We start from the raw sequence: 27,500 nt of genomic DNA, 5'->3' as shown, positions 1-27,500 counted from the left end.
TGCGTTATGCATTCCAATAGAAAAATACAAAGGTTTTGCAATATCTCATTTCCCTCTGTGGGAGAAGGAATTGACAGCTGGGGGTCTGCTGAAAAGGACATATCACGTACAGTTTTCCAGTTTTCCCATTTTTTTTTTCCAGTGGATATCAGCATGCCGAAACGAAGGTAGAAATCGATTCGAATAATGTCCAGGGAGAAAGTAAATGTAAGGATCAATATAGAAATAAATAGATTTAAAAAAAAAAAATTAGAATAGCTTTCAGTTTATTATTTATCTGTAGTTCAGAATTTTATTTTTTCCTTATCTCGAAAAATAAGTAATAGATAGTAATAAAAACATAGAATAGGTTTTGATTTTATTATTTACTTGGTCAGAATTTCATTTTAGAATTATCAACAAAAATAAGAAGAAAGAATAATAATAAATTCCAGTATTAAACAGTCAGAAAGTGGAGGAAATCATAGATTCAGGAAAAAAAAAAAATTCTAAAAGGATTTATTATTTATATCACATAAAATTGACGGGCGACAAGAACATAAAAAAAGGTAAAGTGATAAAGAAAAAACCAAGTGATAAACTGATTAGAACTAGAAAGAACACTGTGTCACTACAGTTTTATTTTCTAAAAAAAAAGGAAAAAAAGAAGAAAATAAAAAACAGTGGTTTCACTCACTGGAATTAAGTCATATGCTACAGCTAGATATTAAAAATATATTTTTTCTTACTTTTATTTTTACGGGAAAGTTAATCAAATGTGGAATTAAGGTATAGATAACAGATATATTTACAAAAAGTCCTTTTTATTTTTTTTTTTTTTACATTTTTTTTTTGTTGGAAATAATTACTAAGGAAAGAAGATGTAGTCATTCTAATAGTAAATAAAGAGGGATACATTAGCTGTAAATATATAGTAAAATTTTATTGATAATCAATATTAAGATCATCATATACAAGAGGATGCGAGGATAGGAAAAGAATAAGATAAGTAATCGAATGTAACTATATATATAAAAAAAGATACTTAATGGTGCTGAACAAACGAAGGCACAGAGAGGAGAAGATTGTAATATGTGAAAGGTTAGAAAGCGGAGGACGAGAATACAGTAAGTTAAAAAGAAACAGATGAATGAATATTAACCAAATATTAAAAGATAGAAACTCGTATCATAGATAATCTAAGAAGTAATTATACTTCGAAATTTCCCGAAATTAAAGTGCGTATCTTTATAATACTTCCGTATCTAATTCCATATATGTGAAAAATTATTACAACTCGAATACACTTAGCGAGTTGTCCACTTTTGTACGTAATTCAACTAAAATTAACAAATGGTATTTCGATACAATTTACAAATATTAAGACAGGCAGACAAAAGAAGTTAGCCAATGTCTAGATTCATCAGAGATGGCTAGATATTTTATTGATTTCAAGCACTAAAGTGTTTGCTTGTATATATATATATGTATATATATATATATATATATATATATATATATATATATATGTATATATATATACATATATACATATATATATATATATATATATATATATATATATATATATGTATATATGTATATATGTATATATATATATATTTATTTATTTATTTATTTATTTATATATATATATATATATATATATATGTATATTTATATATATATATATATATGTGTATATATATATATTACTGATTATTTTATTTTGAATTATTCTTATTGTTCTTGGTACTATTCATATCATTATTATAATACTGCTTATTGTTTTTTGATTATATATTATTATTATTATTATTATCATTATTATTATTATTGTTATTATTATTATTAGTTATTGTCCTTCTTTTCTTATCATTTACACAGCTGTTATAGCTGTCACCTACAGTACTTTCACTATGAATTCAATTATCATGTAAAAAAAAAAAAAAGAAAAAAAGGAAAAAAAAAAAAATAGAAAATTTGTATCCGCATCATCCCTGGTCATCATCTCCTCTCCAACCGCTTTCTTGCCTTATTTCTTTTTTCCCTCAAAGCAAAAGTTGCGGCATCACATAACTTCCATTTTTCTGTATTCTTTAATCATGGAAGATGCGCCAAGACAAAGGATCTTCCGCTTTCGCTTTGAGCACGACAAAAGAGACACTTTTGAACGTTAAACAAACCTCAACAAAGGGAGCTTTGCGCTTCTTTGGTCTTTATCCTCGTGTGTATTTTGTGCATTTTCTGCTTTTATTTCTCTCGAGATAGATTAATGCTTAACTTTGAAGATAAGAAGAGGAATGGAAGTATAGACAAACGCATGCATAAACACACAATTATATACTATATAGTAGGGTGAGGCAATTTTGGACACCTTTTTAGTAACCTTTGTACAAAATCTATATTGATAATTTATGACCAAATACCAAACATGTTTTCAAGAGAAGGAGGTCTCATCTATAAAAATGGGTTGTTTCATAATCATCAAAGAATTAGAAATTCTCGTATTACAGTAATAAAAAAAATATCTCAGAGGCGAGGCAATTTTGGACAGTGAGGCAATTTTGGACACGTCTGTATCTCCGTTAAGCGCCAACGCTCAGTTGGACAAACTATGACAATTTGTGGTCCCTATCAATATAAATATGCTAGAAAAAAAAAATATAGACTTACATACATTTTTGTGTCCGTAATCTAAGATTGTCCAATTTTGCCTCGCCAAGAAAAAAGTGAGAAGTTTGTCTGTCCAATTTTGCCTGACCATGGTTTTGAAAACTGTCCAATTTTGCCTTAATATATGAATATGTAAATCAAACTTTGTATTCAAGCACACAAATATATTTTTATGCATAAATATGCATATATGTAATCATAAAAATTCAAAATAAGACATAAGGGGTGCAGTAAAAGGGGTGTCTGCCCAAGGTGACACCCTAAAAGTGAGTGACACCCTGAGGGTTACATTAAAAAAAAAAAAAGTTTCTTTCTAGCTCGATGGTTATGATATGATTTTCAAAAAGTTATTTAATACTGGGGACACTACTAAAGCTGTTGACACTCAGGGGGTGAAACCTTCAAAAAGATTGACCAAAACATGATAACATCCTCGAGAGGGGTGTCAACCCAAACGCTAGAAATATCTAAAAAAAAAAAAAACTCTACTATATACATTGTTCCTATAATAATTCACATATCCAAATGAAAATTTCTGGAATTAAAATAGAATATATTTTCACTGTTCCTGCTAATTTCCATGTTGATAACTGTCATGTTGCCTTTTTGATATGGTGTTAAATGCAGCAACATTAGAGTGAACAGCATGATAGATACATCAAGGAGGGGCAAAGCTGATCCCATAAACAATATTCTTCCTAAGTTGTACCCATCCATTTTATTCTTATTATTGTTACCTCATACTATGAACGAGCCATCAAAGAAATACTTTTACCTACAAAAGAAAGGGATACATTCGAAGATTTAAGAAAAAAAGATGAAATGAAGAAAAATAAAAGGAAAAACACAAAGAAAGGGTTTTTAGAGGAAGAAGGAGGCTAAGTGACTCGCCTTGAGCTAGATGCTTGATGCCACTGCCCACATATCATCATCATCATCTACTCCCACGACTATTGACGCAAAGGGCCTCAATTAGATTTCGCTAGTCGTCTCTATCTTCAGCTTTTAATTCAATACTACTCCAATCACAATATCCTACTTCATGCTTTATAGTCCTGAGTCTTCCAACTCTTCTAGTGCCTTGTGGAGGCCAGTTGAAAGTTTGGTGAACTAATGTCTCTTAGGGAGAACAAAGAGCATCCCCAAACCATCTCCATCTACCCCTCACCATGATCTCATCCACATGTGGCGCTCGAGTAATCTCTCTTAGTTTCATTTCTAATCCTGTCCTGTCATTTAACACACAATATTCTTCTGAGGGCTTTGTTCTCAAATCTACAAAATGAGTTTCATTAATATACCAAGATTCATGACCATACAGCAATACCGATCTCACTAAACTGATATATAGCCTGATTAATTTTAGGCGACCTGATTTCCAAATTTGACTTAACCTAGCCATCCTCTGATTTGCTTTTTCAATCTTTCATTAAACTCAAATTCTAAAGCTCCTATATTAGATATCATAGTTCCTAAATATTTAAATAATTCTACCTCATTACTCCTTTATCCTTTCAAAGATATTTCATCTTCCATTGCACACTCCGTTCTCATCATCTGTCTTTCTTTTATTTATCTCGAGCCCAACCTCATGTGATTTTTCATGCATTCTGGTAAGCAAGCTTTCCAAGCCCTGTGGTGTTCTTCTAATTAGGACAGCGTCATCAGCATACTCTAGGTCTCCTAATTTTCTGTTACCAATCCAGCCCAAGCCTTTTCCACCATCCCCAACCGATCTATGCATTGCAAAATCTATGAGGAGGATAAACAACATGGGTAACAACACATTCCCTGAGAGTACTCCACTTTTCACTGGAAATTCGTTTGATAAGACGCCACTAACATTATTATTATTATTATTATTATTATTACTATCCAAGCTACAACCCTAGTTGGAAAAGCAAGATGCTATAAGCCCAGGGGCTCCAACAGGGAAAAATAGCCCAGTGAGGAAAGGAAATAAGGAAATAAATAAATGAAGAGAACAAATTAACAATAAATCATTCTAAAATAAGAAACAACGTCAAAACAGACATGTCATATAATAAACTATCAACAACATCAAAAACAAATATGTCATAAATAAACTATAAAAAGACTATGTCCGCCTGGTCAACAAAAAAGCATTTGCTCCAACTTTGAACTTTTGAAGTTCTACTGATTCAACCACCCGATTAGGAAGATCATTCCACAACTTGGTCACAGCTGGAATAAAACTTCTAGAGTACTGCGTAGTATTGAGCCTCGTGATGAAGAAGGCCTGGCTATTAGAATTAACTGCCTGCCTAGTATTACGAACAGGATAGAATTGTCCAGGGAGAGCTGAATGTAAAGGATGGTCAGAGTTGTGAAAAATCTTATGCAACATGCATAATGAACTAATTGAACGACGGTGCCAGAGACTAATATCTAGATCAGGAATAAGAAATTTAATAGACCGTAAGTTTCTGTCCAACAAATTAAGATGAGAATAAGCAGCTGAACACCAGACAGGAGAACAATACTCAAAACAAGGTAGAATGAAAGAATTAAAACACTTCTTCAGAATAGATTGATCACCGAAAATCTTGAAAGACTTTCTCAATAAGCCTATTTTTTGTGAAATTGAAGAAGACACAGACCTTATATGTTTCTCAAAAGTAAATTTACTGTCGAGAATCACACCTAAAATTTTGAAAGAGTCATGCATATTTAAAGAAACATTATCAATACTGAGATCCGGATGTTGAGGAACCACCGTCCTTGACCTACTTACAATCATACTTTGAGTTTTGTTAGGATTCAACTTCATACCCCATAATTTGCACCATGCACTAATTCTAGCTAAATCTCTATTAAGGGATTCACCAACCCTAGATCTACATTCAGGGGATGGAATTGATGCAAAGAGAGTAGCATCATCTGCATATGCAACAAGCTTGTTTTCTAGGCCAAACCACATGTCATGTGTATATAGTATAAAAAGTAATGGGCCAAGAACACTACCCTGTGGAACACCGGATATCACATTCCTATAATCACTATGGTGCCCATCAACAACAACTCTTTGAGATCTATTACTTAAAAAATCAATAATAATGCTAAGAAACGACCCACCCACTCCCAACTGTTTCAGTTTGAAAACAAGGGCCTCATGATTAACACGGTCAAAGGCAGCACTAAAATCAAGGCCAATCATACGAACTTCCCGACCACAATCAAGGGATTTCTGTACAGCATTGGAGATTGTAAGAAGGGCATCACATGCTCCAAGGCCTTTACGAAAACCAAATTGCAAACTAGGGAGTAGATGATTACCTTCAGCAAACCTATTAAGACGGTTTGCCAGAAGACGTTCAAAAACTTTAGATAATATGGGAGTTATGGAAATTGGGCGGTAATCAGTGGGACTTGAGCTACCACAAACACATTTACATAGAGGAGTAACATTACCAATTCTCCAACTAGTGCTAAAAGCTCCTCTTCTTGCTAACTTGCACAAAATAACAGATAACTTTGGAGCTAAGAAATCTGCTGTCTTTATAAAAAACAAAGGAAAAATACCATTTGGGTCTACACCTCCATAAGCATCAAGGTCCATCAACAGAGCTTTAATCTCACGAGATCGAAAAGCTAAACTAGTTAGTTTAGCCTCAGGAAAACAGGAATGAGGAAGTTCAAGTTTTTCATTACTCTGTTTACTGTCAAAAACATCAGCCAAAAGGGTTGCCTTTTCCTTTGGGCAGTGAGTGACTGAGCCATCTGGTTTAAGTAAAGGAGGAACTGTTGCATCTACACCAAAGAGTGCAGATTTAAGGGTAGACCACCATTTATGTTCCTGAGTTGTACCAGAAAGTGTTTCTTTTATGGTTAAATTGTACTCCTTTTCAGTTGAGGCATAAACTCTCTGAGCAAAAGCTCGAAGCTGAGTATAGTTGTTCCAGGTCAAATCTGATCTGTTACCCTTCCAAAGTTGATAGGCCTCCTGCTTCTCCAAAAAAGCACGTCTACAATCATCATTGAACCACGGTTTGTCCTTCACTCGGTACCTTAGCACACGAGAAGGGATACGCCTATCAATTATGTTGACTAGATTCTCATTCAAAGGGACAACAGGATCTACACTATTATATAATTGTGACCAATTCAAGCACAAAAGATCATGTAAAATCCCATTCCAGTCTGCTTGGGATTTCATATAAATTTTACAAGAATATGATATATCAGGGACAGGCTGCTCAGTCTTCACTAATAATGAAATCAAGGCATGATCAGATGTCCCGACTGGAGAACCAACCTTACCAGTTATAACGCCAGGGGAGTCAGTGTATACGAGGTCCAAGCAATTACCAGACCTGTGAGTAGCTTCATTTATGATTTGCTCACAGCCTGATTCAGAGGCAAAGTCTAAAGCTCTTAAGCCATGGCGATCGGTAGGAGAGATAGAACTTAACCACTCCCTATGGTGAGCATTAAAATCACCAACAAAGACAAAAGAAGCCTTTCTATCATCTTCTTGTATCTTAGCCATAATGGTAAGAATACAATCGAAGATAGAATCATCCATGTCTGGATTCCGGTAGATCGAACATAAATAAAAGTTGTTATGCCTGCCACAAACTTTTATTACCTGAATCTCATGACATCCACATTGATAGCAGGACTTATGAGAAGCAGGGTACTCGGTCCTAATATACACTGCCATTCCCCTGGCCCTAGGGATGGCATCACGTTTCAACATTATTGGCTTCTTAAAACCAGTTATAAGGAGCTCAGATGAGTGCCTCATATTAGAAACCAAAGTTTCTGAGCACAAAAGAATATCATACTGTCTGGACGCAACTGTAAGGTCTTGGATATTTGCATGAAGACCACGAATATTGCAATACAGAAGACGACATTGACGAAATCTAGGACGTACTGGTCCCGGATTTCGCTCAATGTCTCCAGACAGCATAAGAATTAATAAAAATAAAAAAGAGACATCATACTTAAAAACTAGATTAACAAGAATTATAACAAAAACAATACGCTCAGAATTATAAACAAAGTGATTGATGATACCCATAGACTATAGTAAAAAGTCGGAAAAACTGGTCAACATGGAAGAGCCGATACACCATGCAAGGCTAAATACCCTCCAGGATAGCCACTTCAACTGAAGGGAGGACAGTAAGGATGGTTTTGAGAAGAAAAAGAATCAGAAAAAGGAAAAGACAACCTCTTGATAAACCACCAGGCATCCATGGCCCTTCTATTAAGCCTGCCCAACACACCATTTCAAAAAAACAAGAGGAAGAAAAAAAAAATAAGATAGAATAGTGTGCTTGAGTGTACCCTATGCTTATGAACAGACAATTAAATTTACATATTTGAGAGGAACTCCATAATGTCGCAGGACTCTCCACAAAATTTGCCAGAGCACACAATCAAAAGCTTTTTCATAGCCCACATATACCATCAAAAGTGGAATTCTATATTCTACATATTGCTGTACCACATGTCTTAAATGAAAATTTGGACAGTACAACTTCTACCTTTTCTAAATCCTGCTTGTTCATCTCTCAACTTTTCATCAATCTTTCTCTCTAGTCTCTTTAGAATGAGCATTCTATATATTTTCATGCTGACCTAAGTGTGATGCCTCTTTAATGATTGCAATCAGTCAGATCTTTTTTTGTCATTTTCACCAGCACTCCTAGCTCCCATACATAAGGCTTTGCCTCTTCACGCCACATTCTACAAAATAATCTTGTAGGTAATTTGGGAGTCACTTCATTTTCAGGCAATATCATCTCAGCAGTTATTCCTTCGTATCCAGGGGCTTTCCGTCTTTTGAGTTTTTTTTTTTAAGAATAGCTTCGACTTCAAACACACCTAATTCATTCATGGGCACATCAAGGTCTTCATCAGTTTCAGGTATATCAACCAAATTATTCCCTTCGTATTTCCTATTTATTACCTCACTAAAGTGTGCAATCCAACGTTACTTTTCTTCATGTTCTTTTGTTATAACAGATCAATCTTTCTTTTTGATGGGTATATGCTTCTTTTTTTCCCGTAGAGATTTCATTAATAATTCCAAGAGCAATTCCCACAACAAAGCCACTCCCTGAATTCATAGCTTTGTAAGCCTCATCTGCTTTCATGTCTAAATATTCTCTCCAATCATTCCTGATATTTCTTTTGACCTCTATCAATACCAAATATCAATGCCAAATACTTGGCATGCTATACCTTGTAATTTTCATTACTTCCTCGAAAACTTTAAGAAATCAATTCCTGTCTGTCTTTGTCTTCTTTTTATAGTATCCCAAGTATCATTTGATATCCATGGTTTTCTCCTTGTAACTGCGTCCCAAAACTTCGTTTCTTAAAGTCTCTTAAGACTGTAAATCGATTCCTACATTCAGTTACAAAGATTTCCGTGCTCATCCTCTAGAAGCTTAGTTGTATCAAACTTAGGTATTCTATCTACATTTCTGTTGGGTTCTTTCAGTTTTAATATTTGTGTGGCAATGGGGAGCTGGTGATCACTACCAATAACCGCACCTCTATAGCTTGTTACATTTCCCAGAGTCCTCCTTCTGTCTTTATCAATGGCTATGTGATCTATTTGATATTTGTAACTGCCACATGGTGAAGTCCTTGTATATTTGTGGATCTCCTTGTGCTGAAAAAGAGTACCTCCAGTAACAAGATTGTTTGTTGAACAATAACTTATAAAATGTGCCCCATTTTCATTTGCAACTTCGCCAAGAACCTCAACACCCATTACATTTTCTATCCCTTGATTATTCCTTCCAACTTTAGCATTGAAGTCATTAATCACAATTTTCATATCTCTCTAGGTTCTCACCTATTATACTCTGCAGTTCTTCACAGTATTCATCTTTCCTTTCTTCAGGGGAATCATTGGATTCGCCTTGGAAGAAGGAATCTTCGGGATCTTGAACCCTTCTGTGAAGCCTCTTCCCTTTTTGCCCGGCGGGCTTGCTGTCATGCGTTTGCGGGGAGGGGAACGGGGCAATTTTAACCGGTCAAAACGTTTTCATTCTTTTTGCCTCTCACGAGAGTGCGAAGGAGAGTACTGGAGCGTTGGCCCACAGGATGCTGCTGGTGCTCAGTTTCTGCTGAAGCACAGTTTTTGGTGAAGGCGCAGAAAAGCGCTGGAGCGCAGGAAACCAATGCGTAGGGTGAATATACAAAGAATAGGCCTGACTATTAGGCCTTTATTTTGAGGTACCTTACCTCTAGCATTAGACGCTCTTTGACCTTTTATTTTGAGGTGCCATACTTCCAGCATTAGAGGATATTTAATCTCTATTTTGAGTTGTCATACCTTTAGTATTAAGGGCTCTATGACCTCTATTTTGAGGTACTATAATCTTAGCATTATATGTTCTTTGATCTCTAATTTGAAGTGCTTTACCTCTAGCATTAGAGGCTCTTTGACCTCCATTTTGAGGCTCCTTACTTTTAGCATTAGAGGCTCTTTGACCTCTATTTTGAGGCTCCTTACTTTGAGCATTAGAGGGATTTTACCTCTGTTTTGAGGGTCATTACGTTTAGCATTAGAGGCTCTTTGACCTCTATTTTGAGACTGCTCACTTTCAGCATTAGAGTCTCTTTGACCTCTATTTTGAGGCTCCTTACTTTTAGCATTAGAGGCTCTTTGACCTCTATCTTGAGGCTCCTTAATTTTAGCATTTGAGGGTCTTTGACCTCTATTTTGAGGCTTCTTACTTTTAGCATCAGAGGGTCTTTGATCTCTATTTTGAGGCTCCTTACGTTTAGCATTAGAGGGTCTTTGACCTCAGTTTTGAGGCTCCTTACTTTTAGCATTAGAGGGTCTTTGACCTCTGTTTGGAGGCTCCTTACTTTTAGCATTAGAGGGTCTTTGATCTCTATTTTGAGGCTCCTTACGTTTAGTATTAGAGGGTCTTTGACCTCTATTTTGAGGCTCCTTAGTTTAGCGTTTGAGGGTCTTTGACCTCTATTTTGATGTTCCTTACTTTGAGCATTAAAGGCTCTTTGACCTCTATTTTGAGACTGCTCACGTTTAGCATTATAGTTTCATTGACCTCTATTTTGAGGCTCCTTACTTTTAGCATTAGAGGCTCTTTGACATCTATTTTGAGACTCCTTTTAGCATTAGAGGGTTTTTGACCTCTATTTTGAGGCTCCTTACTTTTAGCATTAGAGACTCTTTGACCCCTATTTTGAGGCTCCTTAGGTTTAGCATTAGAGGGTATTTGACCTCTATTTTGAGGCTCCTTACTTTTAGCATTTGACCTCTATTTTGAGGCTGCTCACTTATAGCATTAGAGTCTCTTTTACCTCTATTTTGAGGCTCTTTACTTTTAGCATTAGAGGCTCTTTGACCTCGGTTTTGAGGCTGCTTACATTTAACATTAGAGGCTCTTTGACCTATTTTGAGGCTCCTTACTTTTAGCATTAGAGGGTCTTTGACCTCGATTTTGAGGTGCAGTATCTCTTGCATCAGAGGCTCGTTGACCTCTATTTTGAGGCTCCTTACTTTTAGCATTAGAGGCTCTTTCACCTCTATTTTTAGGCTCCATGCTTTAGGCATTAGAGGCTCTTTGACCTCTATTTTGAGGCTTCTTACGTTTAGCATTAGAGGCTCGTTGACCTCTATTTTGAGGCTCCTTACTTTGAGCATTAGAGGCTCTTTGAACTCTATTTTGAGGTGCTATACTCTAGCATTAGAGTTTCTTTGACCTTTATTTTAATCCCCTTACCTCTAACATTAAAAGCTCTTTGACCTTTATTTTTAGGTGCTTTATTTCTAGCACTAGAGGCTCTTTGAGACCTCTGTTTTAAGGCGACTAACCGCTTATAGTAGAGGCTATTTGACCTGTTTTTAGGTGATTTACCTCTATAATTAAAGGCTATTTTTTATACTTCATATAAAGGCTTTCCTTCTCTATTCTCTTCCTTCTTTTTAGTTTTTCAAGATCTCCTTTGCTTAGTTCGCCAGTCTCTTTCGAGATTTCAAGAGACATTTCAGTGCTGTTTGTCCTCGGTTCGTCAGATTCCTCAGAGAAATAGATGGCTTTCATGTCTTTACCTATAAGGGCGATGGGTAAAGAGATGGATGTCATTGATTTCTCGGCATTCACTATACGCCATCATACTAAAGTCAACGAAGAGCAACACAATATATCTACCAATGCCGTCCTGATATGTTCTATCTTCAATGCCGAATTTTGAAGAAACACACGTCGCTCACCGCTTTGCACCAATGCAATCCAATCATAGGACATCGTCGCTAAACCGCAAGCAAATTATCCTTCAAGGCGCTTACATTATGATCTTCAAAGCTCGCCAACTTCGGCAACACCTATCCAAACTATCTGTAGAGGAAGGTGTTCCGAATAGCCTCCAGTTCATCCTGTAGCTGTAACAAAATTCTCAGAGTCAGTTACCTGTTCCGCCAGAACGCGAGCTCTGTGAGTAAAGTGAAATCCTCCTCCCAATGTTCACTGCGTAAACTTCCATAGCTACAGTACGTACAGATCGTGAGGTGTTGCAAGGTATGTTTAAAAAAAAAAAGAGAGAGAGAGAGAGATCAGGTCTTCAGAAGTCTCTTTGAATCCGGGGCGGAGCCGTTCAGAACTGCTGCGGGAAGATTCCGTTCTGGAGTCATTCAGAACTCTATGCTAAGCCTACGGCTATTTCCTCTGAAGTCATTTGGAGAGGAGATTCAGGAAGTCTTTCTTCCGAAATCGTTCAGAGATTTCTGGAATCATTCAGAATTTCATGGTAAGTCTATGGAAATTTCTTCTGAATCCTTTTGGAGATGCACGAAGATTTTCTCCCGAAGCCGTTTTGGACTCGCTTTAAAATCCCTTTCGTTAAATAGTGCCCCGGGCCTGGATGGAATCACAGGGAATCACTTACGATATGCCCATCCAACTCTGTATGCGCATCTGTCACTTTTGTTCACTTGTTTGTGCAGACATCACTTCGAATCAAAAAATCTGACTGAAATAAAAATTCTGAATTTAGTTAAAGATCACCATAAGTCTCTCTCTGATAAGAATAACTATCGTCCAATAGCCCTTGCCTCTATTATTTCTAAGCTATTTGAATGCATCATCCTACAAAGATGCAAAGACTTGTTAACAACTTCCGATAATCAATTTGCTTATAAAACTAAACACAGCACTGATATGGCCTTTTTTCTTTTTAAACAAACATGCCAGTTTTATAGGTAAAAAAAACACTCCAGTTTTTGTATGCGCAATGGATATGTCCAAGGCTTTCGATAAAGTGTGTCATGAAAGATTATTTCAAATTTTAAAGAGAAGATATGTGCCATTTTACATTATAGCACTGCTACAGTACTGGTACAATACTCAGGACTTTAGAGTAATGTGGGGCAATAGTCTTTCTTCTCCTTTTAAACCCAGTTGTGGTATTAGACAGGGTAGTGTTCTATCAGCACTTCTGTTTGCCGTATATGTGGATGACTTAAGTACAAAGGTCCTCAGCAGGGAAGGTGATTGCACAGTGGGAGAGGTTAAGGTGAATCATATCTTTTATGCAGATGATATAATACTTTTAGCCCCATCTTTAAAAGCGTTGCAAATACTCATAGATAAAACTATGGAATATTTGAAATACCATTATCTTGAAGCCAATCCTGACAAGACCAAAGTTCTTGTTATAAAGCCCTGGAATTTTATGTCATTTAGTGAACCGTCACTCTATATTAATGACGTCAGGTTGGAAGTCGTTAAGTCATGTAAATATCTTGGCATGAATATTAATGACAATCTAAAGGACGATGACCATATTGCATCACTCTATCGAGGGCAATGCTTGCGAGGCAATATGTTGCTAAGGAACTTTTATATGTGCAATGATGAGGCAAAAGTTCATTTGTTCAGATCTTTCTGTACTTCCCTGTATTGTATGACTCTGGCAATGATATGTAAAAAGGAAACCCTACGAAAACTTAAGATATGTTACAATGACTCTTTTAGGTACCTGATGGAAATAGAAAGGTTTTCGAGAGTAAGTGGACACTTTGTTTCTTTAGGAATACCAACATTTGATGAATTAGTGAGAAAATGTATTGTAAGTTTGTTTCAGAGAGCAAAGAGTTCAAAAAACCACTTAATTTGTGTAATTTTTACAGTGATAGCTTTAAAAAATCATTAGTTTTTAAAGAGTGGTCTAAACACATTTTCTGTGATTAGACCTTTTGTTTTACTCCTAATATATTTGTATATAACTATTAATTTTATTGTAATATTTTGTATATGGCTCTACAGCTGAAATAAAGAATTTGAATTTGAATAATAATAATAATAATAATAATAATAATAATAATAATAATAATAATAATAATAATAATATTAATAATAATAATGATAATAATAATGATAATAATAATAATAATGATGATGATAATAAATTACGTGATTTGATTTACAGCTCCGTGAAGATTCCGTTCTGGACACATTCAGAACTCTATGCTAAGTCTACGGCTATTTCTTCTGAAGACTTTTGGAGATTCAGGGTTTTCTTTCGAAGTCGTTCAGATTCGCATCTGGAATCGTTGAGAATTCCATGCTAAGTCTATGGTAATTTCTTCTGAATCCATTTGGAGAACCACGATTTTCTTCCGAAGCCATTTAGAACTCGCGAAAAATTCTCTTTTTCTCTGGTTTCAATAGGCCCTAATAACTCATATTATTATTAATAATAATAATGATAATAATAGTAATAATAATAATAATAATAATAATAATAATAATAATAATAATAATAATAATAATAATAATTATAATAATAATGATAATAATGAACCGTGATTTGATCTACTGCTCCGGGAAGATTCCGTTCTTGAGTCATTTAGAACTCTATGCTAAGTCTACGGCTATTTCTTCTGAAGCCATTTGGAGATCGACGAAGATTTTCTTCTGAAGCCGTTTAGGACTCGCGAAAAATTCTCTTTTTCTCTGGTTTCAATAGGCCCTAATAATAATAATAATAATAATAATAATAATAATAATAATAATAATAATAATAACTTTTGTAAGTAACAATCTGCTACCTACAGCTCTCCATTTGGTTAATGCCTTTTCTGCTCTTGGTGTCATCATCATTATTCCAACCCTTTCTCTTCTAACTCCATCTGTTCCTTAGGGCCGGCCAAGATATCCAAACTATATTTCATAAATTCATTCTCTACTAGCTGTAACTTCCCAGTTTGATTCCTGGTTCTAACATTTCAATTACCAATTTTCAATTTTTCTTTAGTATTTACAAACCGGGAGTTTCTTAGCAACCCACTACGGCCGGGACTGGGGGCAATTCTTTCATTTTCGCTTTCCATAGACTGACTAAATCCATAGAGGATTCATAGGCTGAATTCATCAAAGAATAGCCAGTTTCTTAGTGATGCGCAGCGCCTATCTAAATAAGGCAAGTGACCCCTGCAGGTCCATACTAATTCCAGTAAGATTAACTGCCGGACATTAGAAGTAGAGGAGTATCCAGAGCACAAACCGGATACATACCTTTCTCAAATTACAGATGGAATTAATGGACCTTTATTTATGGAACCCATGCCTCAAAGAGAATATTTAGTGCCATATTTAAAAGATCTGAAGCTGTTTTTTGAGCATTCGGTTGAATTAAATAGACCCGTCATATATTCAAGCATTTAGATTGTCACGTATATGGCTATAGTATATATTGAATTGTTCACATTTATTTCCAATTTTGTACTTGTCCCTATTTTCTCATTAGTAATAGGTTTGATTATCATTTTCTAAGACAAGAAAACTTTTTCTTTTTTATTTTCTTATAAATCAATATGATTTTCTATTGAAATAAATGATAGAAAATATTTTCAAAGAACTATCATTTATCTATATTTCTATTTAAAATTATATATATATATATATATATATATATATATATATATATATATATATATGTATATATATAGATAGATAGATAGTTTACAAAATCTATTACCTAATAACTTAACATTATGAATTAATGTTTTTTTATATTAAGTGTCCAAAATTGCCTTACCATTTTTCAAGGCGAGGCAAAATTGGACACTAGATATTCCATATTTTTTCATTCATTTTTTATTTTAAACCTTCCTTTAGCATCATCCACTAATTTGTTTTTAGAAAAAATAATTTCATGTATTATTTCTGAGAAACCCTAAAATGAAGGTGAGGCAATTATTGGACAACTATATTCAGCAATTTATGTAGGGGTACTTAATACTTTTTAAAAACCAGACATAACAATATTTATAAAGTAGAAGGTTGGGCCATTTCTAATAGCATTATAGTTTTCGAAAATTATAAATAGTTTTAGAGATATTGTATCTGTCCAATATTTGCCTTACTTGTCCAAAATTGCCTCTGTCCAAAGTTGCCTTACCCTACAATATACCTAAGTGTATGCATGTGTATACATGTGTATGTGTAATAGGAATAAAAGTTTCTATATATCAGCCATCTTTTTTTTTTTTTGTTTGGTAAAGTTTTCCAATGATACAATTCGAATTCCCATAACTATAAGATGCATGTGATAAATTTCCTATTTAGTGATATAATAATGTTAGCATTTTAACCCCTGTATTATGGATGTTATTATGCATTTCTATAGACCTTACTTGAAGTATATTTAGCTCGAAATTCATGTTACAATAAACTGACGTGAAAAAAATAATCACAGCACCAAAGTCTCGGAATCTAGGTATATGGATTTCGGGAAGTATTATCCGCAAGGTATTGTGTGGTTTGATTAGGGCAAGGAACCCGAGCTTGCTTTTAATCTTTGTGGAGCCCTTAAAGTAGGATGGATTTTCTTTCTAATACGGTCAAGTTCCTTGTCGAAAAAAATATGAAGCAATGGGAAAAAAGGATGAAACAGTGGAAAAAAAGGATGAAGCAGTGGGAAAAATAGGATGACAGTGGAAAAAGGATGAAGCAGTGGGAAAAAAAGAATGAAACAGTGGAAAAAAGGATGAAGCAGTGGGAAAAATGGGATGAAACAGTGGAAAAAGGATGAAGCAGGGGGAAAATAGGATGAAACAGTGGAAAAAGGATGAAGCAGGGTGAAAAATGGATGAAACAGGGGTATGAAGTATTAAGCAGGGGGAAAATGGGAGGAAACAGTGGAAAATGGATGAGGCAGTGGGAAAATAGGATGAAGCAGGGGAAAATCGATGAAGCTGGTTGGGGGGGGAGGATGAAACAGTGGAAAAAAGGATGAAGCAGTGGGAAAAATAGGATGAAACAGTGGAAAAAGGATGAAGCAGTTGGAATAATAGGAAGAAACAGCTGAAAAAAGGATGAAGCAGGGGGAAAAATGGGAGGAAACAGTGGAAAAAGGATGAAGAAGTGAGGAAAATAGGATGAAGTGGTGGAAAAAAAAGGATGAAGCAGTGGAATAAGAGGTTGAAATAGTGAGAAAAATAGGATGAAACAGTGGAAAAAGGATGAAGCTGGAAACTGGAAAAAGGATGAAACAGTGGAAAAAAGGGTGAAGCAGTGGGAAAAATAGGATGAAACAGTGGAGAAAGGATGAAGCAGTGGAAAAACAGTGGAGAAAGGATGAAGCAGTGGAAAAAAGATGAAGCAGTTTGGAAAAAGGATGAAGCTGTGGGAAAAAGGATGAAACAGTGGAAAAAAGGATGAAGCTGTGATCAAAATAGTATGAAACAGTGGAGAAAGGATGAAGCAGAGGGAAAAATAGGATGAAACAGTGAAAAAACGATGAAACAGTGGAAAAAGGATGAAGCAGTGGGAAAAATAGGATGCAGCAGTGGAAAAAGGATGAAGCAGTGGGAAAAAAGGATGAACCATGGAAAAAAGGATGAAGCAGAGGGAAAAATAGGATGACAAAGAGGAAAAAAAAAAGGCATGAACCAGTGGAAAAAAGATGAAACAGTCAATAGATAGATAAAAAAGGAAAAAAAAGACGAAACAGTGGGAAAAAGGACGAAACAGTGGAAAAAAGGATGAAGCAAGGGGAAAAATAGGATGAAGTAGTGGAAAAAGGATGAAGTAGAGGAAGCAAAGGATGGAACTGTGGAAAAAAATATGAAACAGTGGAGACAGGTTGAAACAGTGGAAAAAAAGATGAAACAGTGGAAGTAAAGGATAAAACAGTGGGAAAAAGAATGAAACAGTGGGAAAAAGGGAACAGTAAAATAAAGAATGAAACAGTGAAAAAAAAGATGAAACAGTAGAAGTAAAAGATGAAACAGGGGAAAAAAGGATGAAGAAAGGGGAAAAATAGGACGAAGCAGTGGAAAAAGGATGAAGTAAGTGAAGCAAAGGATAGAACTGTGGAAAAAAAGATGAAACAGTGGAGACAGGTTGAAACAGTGGAAAAAAAGATGAAACAGTGGAAGTAAAGGATGAAACAGTGGAAAAAGAATGAAACAGTGGGAAAAAGGGAACAGTAAAATAAAGAATGAAACAGTGGAAGTAAAAGATGAAACAGTGGAAAAAAGGATGAAACAGTGGAAAAAAAGATGAAACTTTGGAAGTAAAGGATGGAATAGTGAAAACAAAGATGAAACTATGGAAAAAAAAGGATGAAACAGTGGAAGCAAAGGATGAAACAGTGGACAAAAGGATGAAACAGTGGAAAAAAGATGAAACAGTGGAAACAGGATGAAACAGTGAAAAAAAAAGATGAAACAGTGGAAGTAAAGGATGAAACAGTGGAAAAAAATTATGAAACCGTGGGAAAAAGGGAGGAACAGTAGAAAAAAGAATGAAACAGTGGAAAAAACAAATGGAAACAGTGGAAGTAAAGGATGAAACAGTGGAAAACAGTATGAAACAGTGGAAAAAATATGAAACAGTGGAAATAAAGGATGAAATAGTGGAAAAAAAGGATGTAACAGTGGAAGTAATGGATGAAACAGTGGAAACAGGATGAAACATTGGAAAAAATTTAACAATAGAAGTAAACGATGAAACAGTGAGAAAAGGATGAAACACAGGAAAATAAAGATGAAACAGTGGAAGTAAAGAGGAAACACTGGAAAAAAAGTGATGAAACAGTGGAAGTAAAGGATGAAAAAGTGAAAAAAAATGTTGAAACAGTGGGAAAAAGGGAAGAACGGTAGAAAAAAGAAAGAAACAGTGAAAAAAGTATGAAACGGGGGAAAAAGGATGAAACAATGGAAAAAAAAGTATGAAACGGGGGAAAAAGGATGAAACAATGGAAAAAAAAGTATGAAACGGTGGAAAAAAGGGTGAAACAGTGGAAAAAAAGAATGGAACGGCAGGAAAAAGGGAGGAAACAGTAGAAAAGAATGAAACTGTAAAAGGGATGAAACGGCGGAAAAAAAACGATGAAGCAGTGAAAACACGATTAAGCAGTGGAAAAAAAAGTGGAAAGAACGGTGAAATAGTGGAAAAAATTATGAAACCGTGAAAACACGATGAAACAGTGAAAAAAGGATGAAACAGTGAAAAAAAAAAACATGAAATAGTGGAAAAAATTATGAAACAATGAAAACACGATGAAACAGTGAAAAAAGGATGAAACAGTGAAAAAAAAAAACATGAAATAGTGGAAAAAATTATGAAACAATGAAAACACGACGAAACAGTGAAAAAAAGGATGAAACAGTGAAAAAAAAACCCGATGAAATAATGGAAAAAATGATGAAACAGTGGATAAAAATGGATGAAACAACGGTACAAAACAACATGATTCGGTGTCCCTTAAGAGATTTCGCTAACGGGTTCTGAACTCTGAAATGGAGAAAACTCGTTTAATAAACGTATCCAGGGACAAGCTTAACAAGATTTTTTTTTCTCCATGGCATGGAAACGTGACTTTTAATGCAGCAAAAGAGATAGAGAAAAAGATTGAAGACACCAAATTTTTTTGAGAATATTAAGCAAAACAAAATTCAATTAAATAGATTGATTGTGTGAAGCGAAGTTATGAGGAATCTTTTAAAATATGATACACATATACCGATGAAGAAAAGAATGTTTATTTCTATAAAATGGAGGATGTGCAGTCGTACAGTGTATAGGATACATTTCACACTAGTTTACGTTTTATTTACATTTACGTACACAATAGTATTCACACTTTCAGTCACACAAATATATATGCTAAGAGAAATACCCTCTCAGTTATAGCTATATATAACTATTATTATCTATTAACAAACTGTTTAAGTGTTTTATGCTGTAGAGGTAAATTTTTATGAAACGGGGGATTATAAAAAGATTTAACTGCTGTGGAAAAATGAAAACCCCCTCAGTAGTAGATATATATTACTATGATTATCTGTTAACAAACTCTGTTTGAGTATTTTATGTTGTAGAGGTATATTTTTCCTGAAACGAAGGATTATAAAAATATTGAACTGCTGTGGAAAAAAGAAAAAAGTTTTGTAGTTATTGTAGGAGGTTTTCCCCCTTGTAGCTGTATTCCATTTACATAAACCGATTTACATAATTTTTTCCTTTAGTTTAATTTTAAAGCAAAACTTCGTTGTCTTTAGCTCCTCGGTAAAAGAGACGCTTTATCATTCGAGTTGAATTCACATATTTTACTTAACTTTTCTCGTTAAGGGGAAAACGACCATTCGTTTCTCAGAGATACTTCTAATCTCTCTCTCTCTCTCTCTCTCTCTCTCTCTCTCTCTCTCTCTCTCTCTCTCTCTCTCTCTCTCTTGTCTATATAGGTTTTGTTTATGTGAATGTTATAATCAACTTGTTCGTTCGAATGTTTATATATATATATATATATATATATATATATATATATATATATATATATATATATATATATATATATATATATATATATATAAGCTTTTATGCATTTGTAATAGCAGATGTGTTTTATATGAATTTAATTTGATATTCATGTTTGTTTAGTTATTTTTAATTTTGTTTTAATTCATTTAGCCTGCAGATGATCGCCATAATAAAAATAGTAATGAATCTGATAGTTATTATTATTATTATTATTATTATTATTATTATTATTATTATTATTATCCCTTCTTCTTCTTCTTCTTCTTCTTCTTCTTCTTCTTCTTCTTCTTCTTCTTCTTCTTCTTCTTCTTATTATTATTATTATTAACAAAAGGGTGAGATCAATATTAATAGTATCAACGACACCAATAACAGAAGTAATTATTTCAGTATTATTACAGATGAAAATATATATATATTTTTTTTCATCTCCATACGCCGCTGAAAAACACTTGAATGAAAAACCATAAGTTCTTTTAATAATGTTGTAATTAACTTTATTTATGTTATTAACAATGTCATCTTTTTTAAAAGTCTTCAAAATGTAAAAGAATAAGAAATAAAGAAAATGAGTAGGTGAATAAAAATAGATAATTAATTAGATGATTACTTAATTCCCATAAAAGATGTAATGATATTTACAAGTTTTCTTATCCTTTTTTTGTTATTTGATTATTTATTTTGATTATTAACATACGGTATCTGCATCCATATCTTATACACAATGTTTATTTTCATCATGATCTAGTACAGAAAAATAAGAAGCGTAATTCTGTCTGTCTTTCTGTGTGTCAGATTGCCTTACCGTTGTGTAAGACACGGGCTCTTGCCTTAGGCAGCCCGTAAGAGATTATTGTTTAAAGTGTTTTTGTTCTCTCTAAATAGTAAAAGTGTAATTAGCACGTTATAATACATTCCAAAATAAACCATTTTATTCCTTCGTTTTGAGAATTCCAGGAAAATCACTTGAAATATCGTTTCCAGCTTATCCCTACGAACAAAGCAACATATGAATAGCCTCTGTGAAACAGCGAGTATTCCCGTTTTTAATTTAGATATGTATTAGTGCTTGTAATAAACAGCTGGAAATTATAAGTCCTTCATCAAACGCTTTGAAACTACATCGTTCGTTGTTCGTAAAATGTTTACATAGATTTTTATTTTTTGAAATACATGAAAGCGGTACAGGCTAGGAGGAAATAGAATTTGAAAGAGATTGTTGAATTTCTTTTATATCGTGTCATTATTATATCCAGTTTATTAGTTTATCTGTAAGTGTAATAAACCTCTTTTGAATTTCGTAATTCTGATATTTTAAGATATCTAGTTGGCAAGGTTTTTTTTTTAATGTAACAAATATGTGATAAAAATAACATTTAGATATAGAATTAAAGGGAAAATATATCTAAATTGAGCGTGAACAATGAATTTCTCGGACAACTAATTTTATATATATATATATATATATATATATATATATATGTGTATATATATATATATATATATATATATATATATATATATATATATATTTCTTATCTAGATTCCTTGAGTTCCCGTTATTTGTTATCAATGTAATAGTTTCCTAAGAATTTTTTTTCATAGTTCCTGTATCATACTAAATTCACTTCAACTTCTTTGCAAGGATGCCTTTTTTCCTCTCGGCGTGTTTTTGTATTAAAAACTTTTTTGTCTTGTTTTGTGTGAACCTGTCTATGAATCTACGTGTTAATTGTTATACGTTCTCAATCAAGACCTCCTAACCTACAGTTTCATAGCTTACTATGTAAGGTTGTGTCCCCATAATTATTCATATTATCATCTAGGTCACCTTTGTTTTTCTTTCAAGACATTTATTTTCCTCTCTTAGTCGATTGGAATCTTTCCCTTATATAGACGTGCATTACTGACCTTGGGTCATTTGATTAATTACACAATTTCTCGTTCTAAATGTCAGGCATCTCAATCACACATATAATGTATTGAAGTTTCAAAGTCAAGGGGCTTTGAATTTGGGCAATATTTCATATCGTCTACTTTCAAAATGTGGGATTTTATAATGTTTATTTTTAATAGGCGGTTCCGTCAATGCGTAAGGCCATTCTGTTTTCAATTATCTATTTACAGGTCAGGACTTGGGTTGAGAAGAATAGCATTTCTCCTTCTCACGCACCTTAAAAGATGACGTTAGGATATTTGGCTAAGTGCTGTCCTTTTTAAAATAGTTTAAATAACTTTCATAATCTTCTCTGTTAAACTAATTTAGTTATTCATCTTTAGAAAAAGATTACGCACCATCATCATCACGCAAACAGTATGAAGGCTTGTTGCAAAACACAACTGCGTGCTAGCTATAAAATTACGTTTGTTTACAAGTAAATCATGTAATATTGCCGAGGGATGTCAGGGAGATTCAAAAAATCATTCAGATAATTGCTTCATGCTGACATGACCATGAACGGGTGTTAATATCATGAATTTCCTCTAATAAACAGTACTGAACAATTGCTATTTCTTTCTATTGCAGCTCGTGGATTATCAAAGTTGCGTCATGAAATGATTTTTATGAATTAAATTTAACCAAAATACATTTTCAGTGATAATCTCTAAAGTATTTACCATCAATAAATTAATTATTTGAGAGATCATGGATTATCAAAGTTGCTTCATGAAATGATTTTTATGAATTAGATTTAACCAAAATACATTTTCATTGATAATCTCCAAAGTATTTACCATCAATAAATTAATTAATTACTTGAGAGATCATGGATTATCGAAGTTGGTTCATGAAATGATTTTTATTAATTAGATTTAACCAAAATACATTTTCAGTGATAATCTCTGAAGTATTTACCATCAATAAATTAATTATTTGAGAGATCATGGATTATCAAAGTTGCTTCATGAAATGATTTTTATGAATTAGATTTAACCAAAATACATTTTCATTGATAATCTCCAAAGTATTTACCATCAATAAATTAATTAATTATTTGAGAGATCATGGATTATCGAAGTTGGTTCATGAAATGATTTTTATTAATTAGATTTAACCAAAATACATTTTCAGTGATAATCTCTGAAGTATTCACCATTAATAAATTAATCCTTTGAGATTATACTCGACTAGTTAATCAAGTCATGAAATGGAACAGCAAGTAAGAAATTTTCATGGTCAATGCTACGTAATTGTTGTAACACCAGTTCACATCCATATATCAAAAAATTGTAGGGAAAGATATTTAGTCAACAATTGCTATTTAGGACATCAAAGGTCCCCTTGAAGCGCAAAAACTGAAGACATAATATTTTTAAAGAGTTACTTCGTTTTCACTGCCACCGGTAAAATACTCAGACTTCGTCTGGTATTTAATGAGAATGAGATTTAAATTACAAATTCTAAATGCTACTAATTTTTTTCCTAGTTCTAATTTTCCATGATAGGCTTTTAAAAAATTCACAATTCACACGTCTTGTAATAGGCTAAATTATCAATTTGTTTTCCAGACTGTGCATGGAGCCGAAATGGGATTAAATGCATACCATGAAATAATTCCAATTTTAATTTTTTTTTACTTGAATTAGACTTGATGAATAGTTTAACGAACAGATGTACAACGGAAATATCATTATTTATTGTGCCGATATTTTATGCGGGATGTGCAAATTTTCTTATGAATAAGACAATAAGAATTTGGAGAAAATAGCAAATAAATGAAATTATATTTAGAGACTGAATAATTCATAAGCATTATTGTCACATAAAAGCTTATTTGTGACGCAGTTCCAATAGGCCCTGCTGCTTCCTCCGGTGGCTTTGGAGACCACTGAGGTAGCAACAGCAGGGGATTCAGCATACGAAGCTTCATTTGTGGTAGATACCGGGCGAGGGTGGGCTGTAGCGCCCTAGCAGTACCTACCAATCTTTGCTGAATACCCCATCAGGCTGGGAGGAGCGAAAAGAAGAGAAGTCCCCTTCCTTTTTTTTTTTTTTATGTTGACTACCCCTAAGAATTGGGGAAAGTGCCTTGCTATATACCATAGATAGATGGATGGAAAAACTTATTTGATAGGGATCAAACTCTGGTATACTGCTTAGTTTTTGTATAAGACAGTGACGCTTCTTTATAAGAACAAATAATCCTAATTCCTGGGAAACGTTGAATTTACTCTAAAACAGGAAAAAACAATTGATCTCGGGCATTATAAGTGTAAAACCACAAGGCAGTAATGTCATATTATACATATTAACTTGATGATTAATCAAAATCTAAGAGATACCATACTTGTAAGCTTTTAAAATAATGTTCTGTTTTTTTCACAGTATGATTTTATATTCTTCTGGGATGGAAATTCTAATAGTGTATATCTAAATGGATAGAAAGATACGTAGAGATGAATATGAAAAGTATTTATTAGTCAAACCTTTTAAAGGGAAAAAATGTACAATACTATCCGATGTCTTGTCTTTCGGTTTTCACTGTTTTTATAAAATTTGAAAAAGACCTTCTGCCCACTGGGGAAATATGACTAAACACATGGAAGTGAAAAATTGGTGCTCAGAAGTTAAGCCTCAGAATTTCCATATTTACGACCCTATGCAAATTTTGAGGCATTTCGGATCTACATTTTTGCGGCATTCGGAACAGAGGAGTTTTTTTTTTTTTTTTTTCCCTCAATGGATGATCTTAATCCTCAGAAAACTGTCTGCAAGGTCAACAAGGGGAGGGAGGTCTTCATTACGATTTATTCAACTAAAGTGGCAACTCTTTCGTTCTAATTTCCAAGTAAGTTTTTTTGTTTATTGTTTGTAACAGGGTAGTCTCTCTCTCTCTCTCTCTCTCTCTCTCTCTCTCTCTCTCTCTCTCTCTATATATATATATATATATATATATACTGTATATATATAAAAATATATATGTATATATATATATATGTGTGTGTGTGTGTGTGTATATATATATATATATATATATATATATATATATATATATATATATACAGTAGAACAACGAATAGTCTGGACAACATCTTTCATGTTTATTAAGACCGACGTTTCAGGACTCATGAAAGATGTCGTCCAGATTAGTCGTTGTCTTATTCATTTTATCTCAGAAGCTCCCCTGGGGTAACAAGGTATTTATATATGTACATATATATATATATATATATATATATACATATATATATCTATATATATATCTGTATATATATATATATATATATATATATATATATATATATATATGTGTATATATATATATATATATATATATATATATATATATATATATGTACATAGTATATATGCAATAAATGCAAGCATCTGACATGTCATTATTCATGTCTGTAGTTTGGCCAGTTTTAATTACGAAGGTGGCCAACTGCGAATTAGTAATGGCGGGAGACGTTTGCCTGCTTGTTCACAGCAAATCAACAAAGTATGGGTGTTCCTGACTAGTTCAAGCTTTGCGGATCCTGGCGATACACAAACCATTTCACCACGTTAAAGTATCCCCACTCAGAAAGGGATATACTATATATATATATATATATATATATATATATATATATATATATATATATATATATTTATATATATGTATATATATACTGTGTATATATATATATATATATATATATATATATATAATTTATATATATGTATATATATATTGTATATATATGTATATATATATATATATATATATATATATATATATATATATATATATATATATATATATATATATATCATATATTTATATAAATATATAGTATATCCATTTCTGAGTGGGGATACTTTAACGTGGTGAAATGATTTGTGTATCGCCAGTGTCTCATACATACATACATACATACATATATGTATATATATATATATTTTATATATATATATATATGTATATATGTGTGTGTGTGTGTATGTATGTATGTATGTATGAGACACTGTATTTTGATGGGCTTATATGTGGATTGTTTCGGTACACGTTGGTGATAGCGTGATTAAGTGGCTCAGTGGGCTCTGCAAGGTATTTCTGTCGGGGAGAAAGATCATAAATGAATTGATCATAGAAAAAAATATTTTCGTTGTATGATATAGATGATAAAGGTGTCAGTAAGAATGATAGTTGTAACAATACTTAGTACCTTAAGAAAGATGTAATGTTTTATAGTAAGGCTAATAACAGACGGGACTTGATAGAGGAACATTAGTGCTGGTTTTTTTTTTTTTTTCGTGAAAGTAGAGGTAGATGGTTCAAGAGTTTGCTTTGAGACAATTAAATGAGGAGTTTGAAAGTAATTGAAAACGCTCTACGTGATATAAAGTTCAATACAAGAATTCCTGGCACACCTCGCTCTGAGGAAGTGCATCCTTGTATTTAGCCCCACCAAATCTCTCCCATCTCTCACTATCCTATCTGTTTTGTTACTCGATGCGCAGTAACGGTGTGACAGGCTGCACTTCTTTGGAGCGAGATGTGTCAATGAATCCTGTATCCAACTATACATGGACCTAGAAAAAGCTTACGATAGAATCAATGGAGAGGCAGTGATGGGATATTCAGAATATATGATATATCTGATAGGATGTTAAGAGCAATAAAAGATTTTATGATGGGAGTGAAGCATCTGTCGGAGTATGCAGGCAGCAGAATGACTGGTTTGATGTGGAAATGGATATAAGATAAGGGTATATCCTGTCTGTATGGCTGTTCCATAATTTCATGGATGGCTTTTTGTGACAGGTCAGAGATAAATGATAGTAGCACGTACCTTAGAGTAAGAAAAGGAATTGTGAATGGAGTAATGTATGCATATGATGCTCTGCTGATTACTAACAGTAATGAAAAGCTACAGAATCTGGTAACAGAATTTGAAAGTATTTGCTTGGGAGAAATTTCAGAGCAAATTTGCTCGTAAGATTATGCGAATAAATTAAACTGTGGGAAAGTTTTATAATGAGTTTTAATGCAGGTAGAAGAATGGAATTATTGATTCGTGTGAAAGACTATGGAAAGGAATCCCAAGGACCTTTATATCCACATCAGTGCG

Source organism: Palaemon carinicauda, chromosome 13 (assembly GCF_036898095.1).
Source record: "Palaemon carinicauda isolate YSFRI2023 chromosome 13, ASM3689809v2, whole genome shotgun sequence".
NCBI classification, from domain to species: domain Eukaryota; kingdom Metazoa; phylum Arthropoda; class Malacostraca; order Decapoda; family Palaemonidae; genus Palaemon; species Palaemon carinicauda.
The sequence above is the reverse complement of the archived record's forward strand: the minus strand, read 5'-3'. Positions refer to the sequence as shown.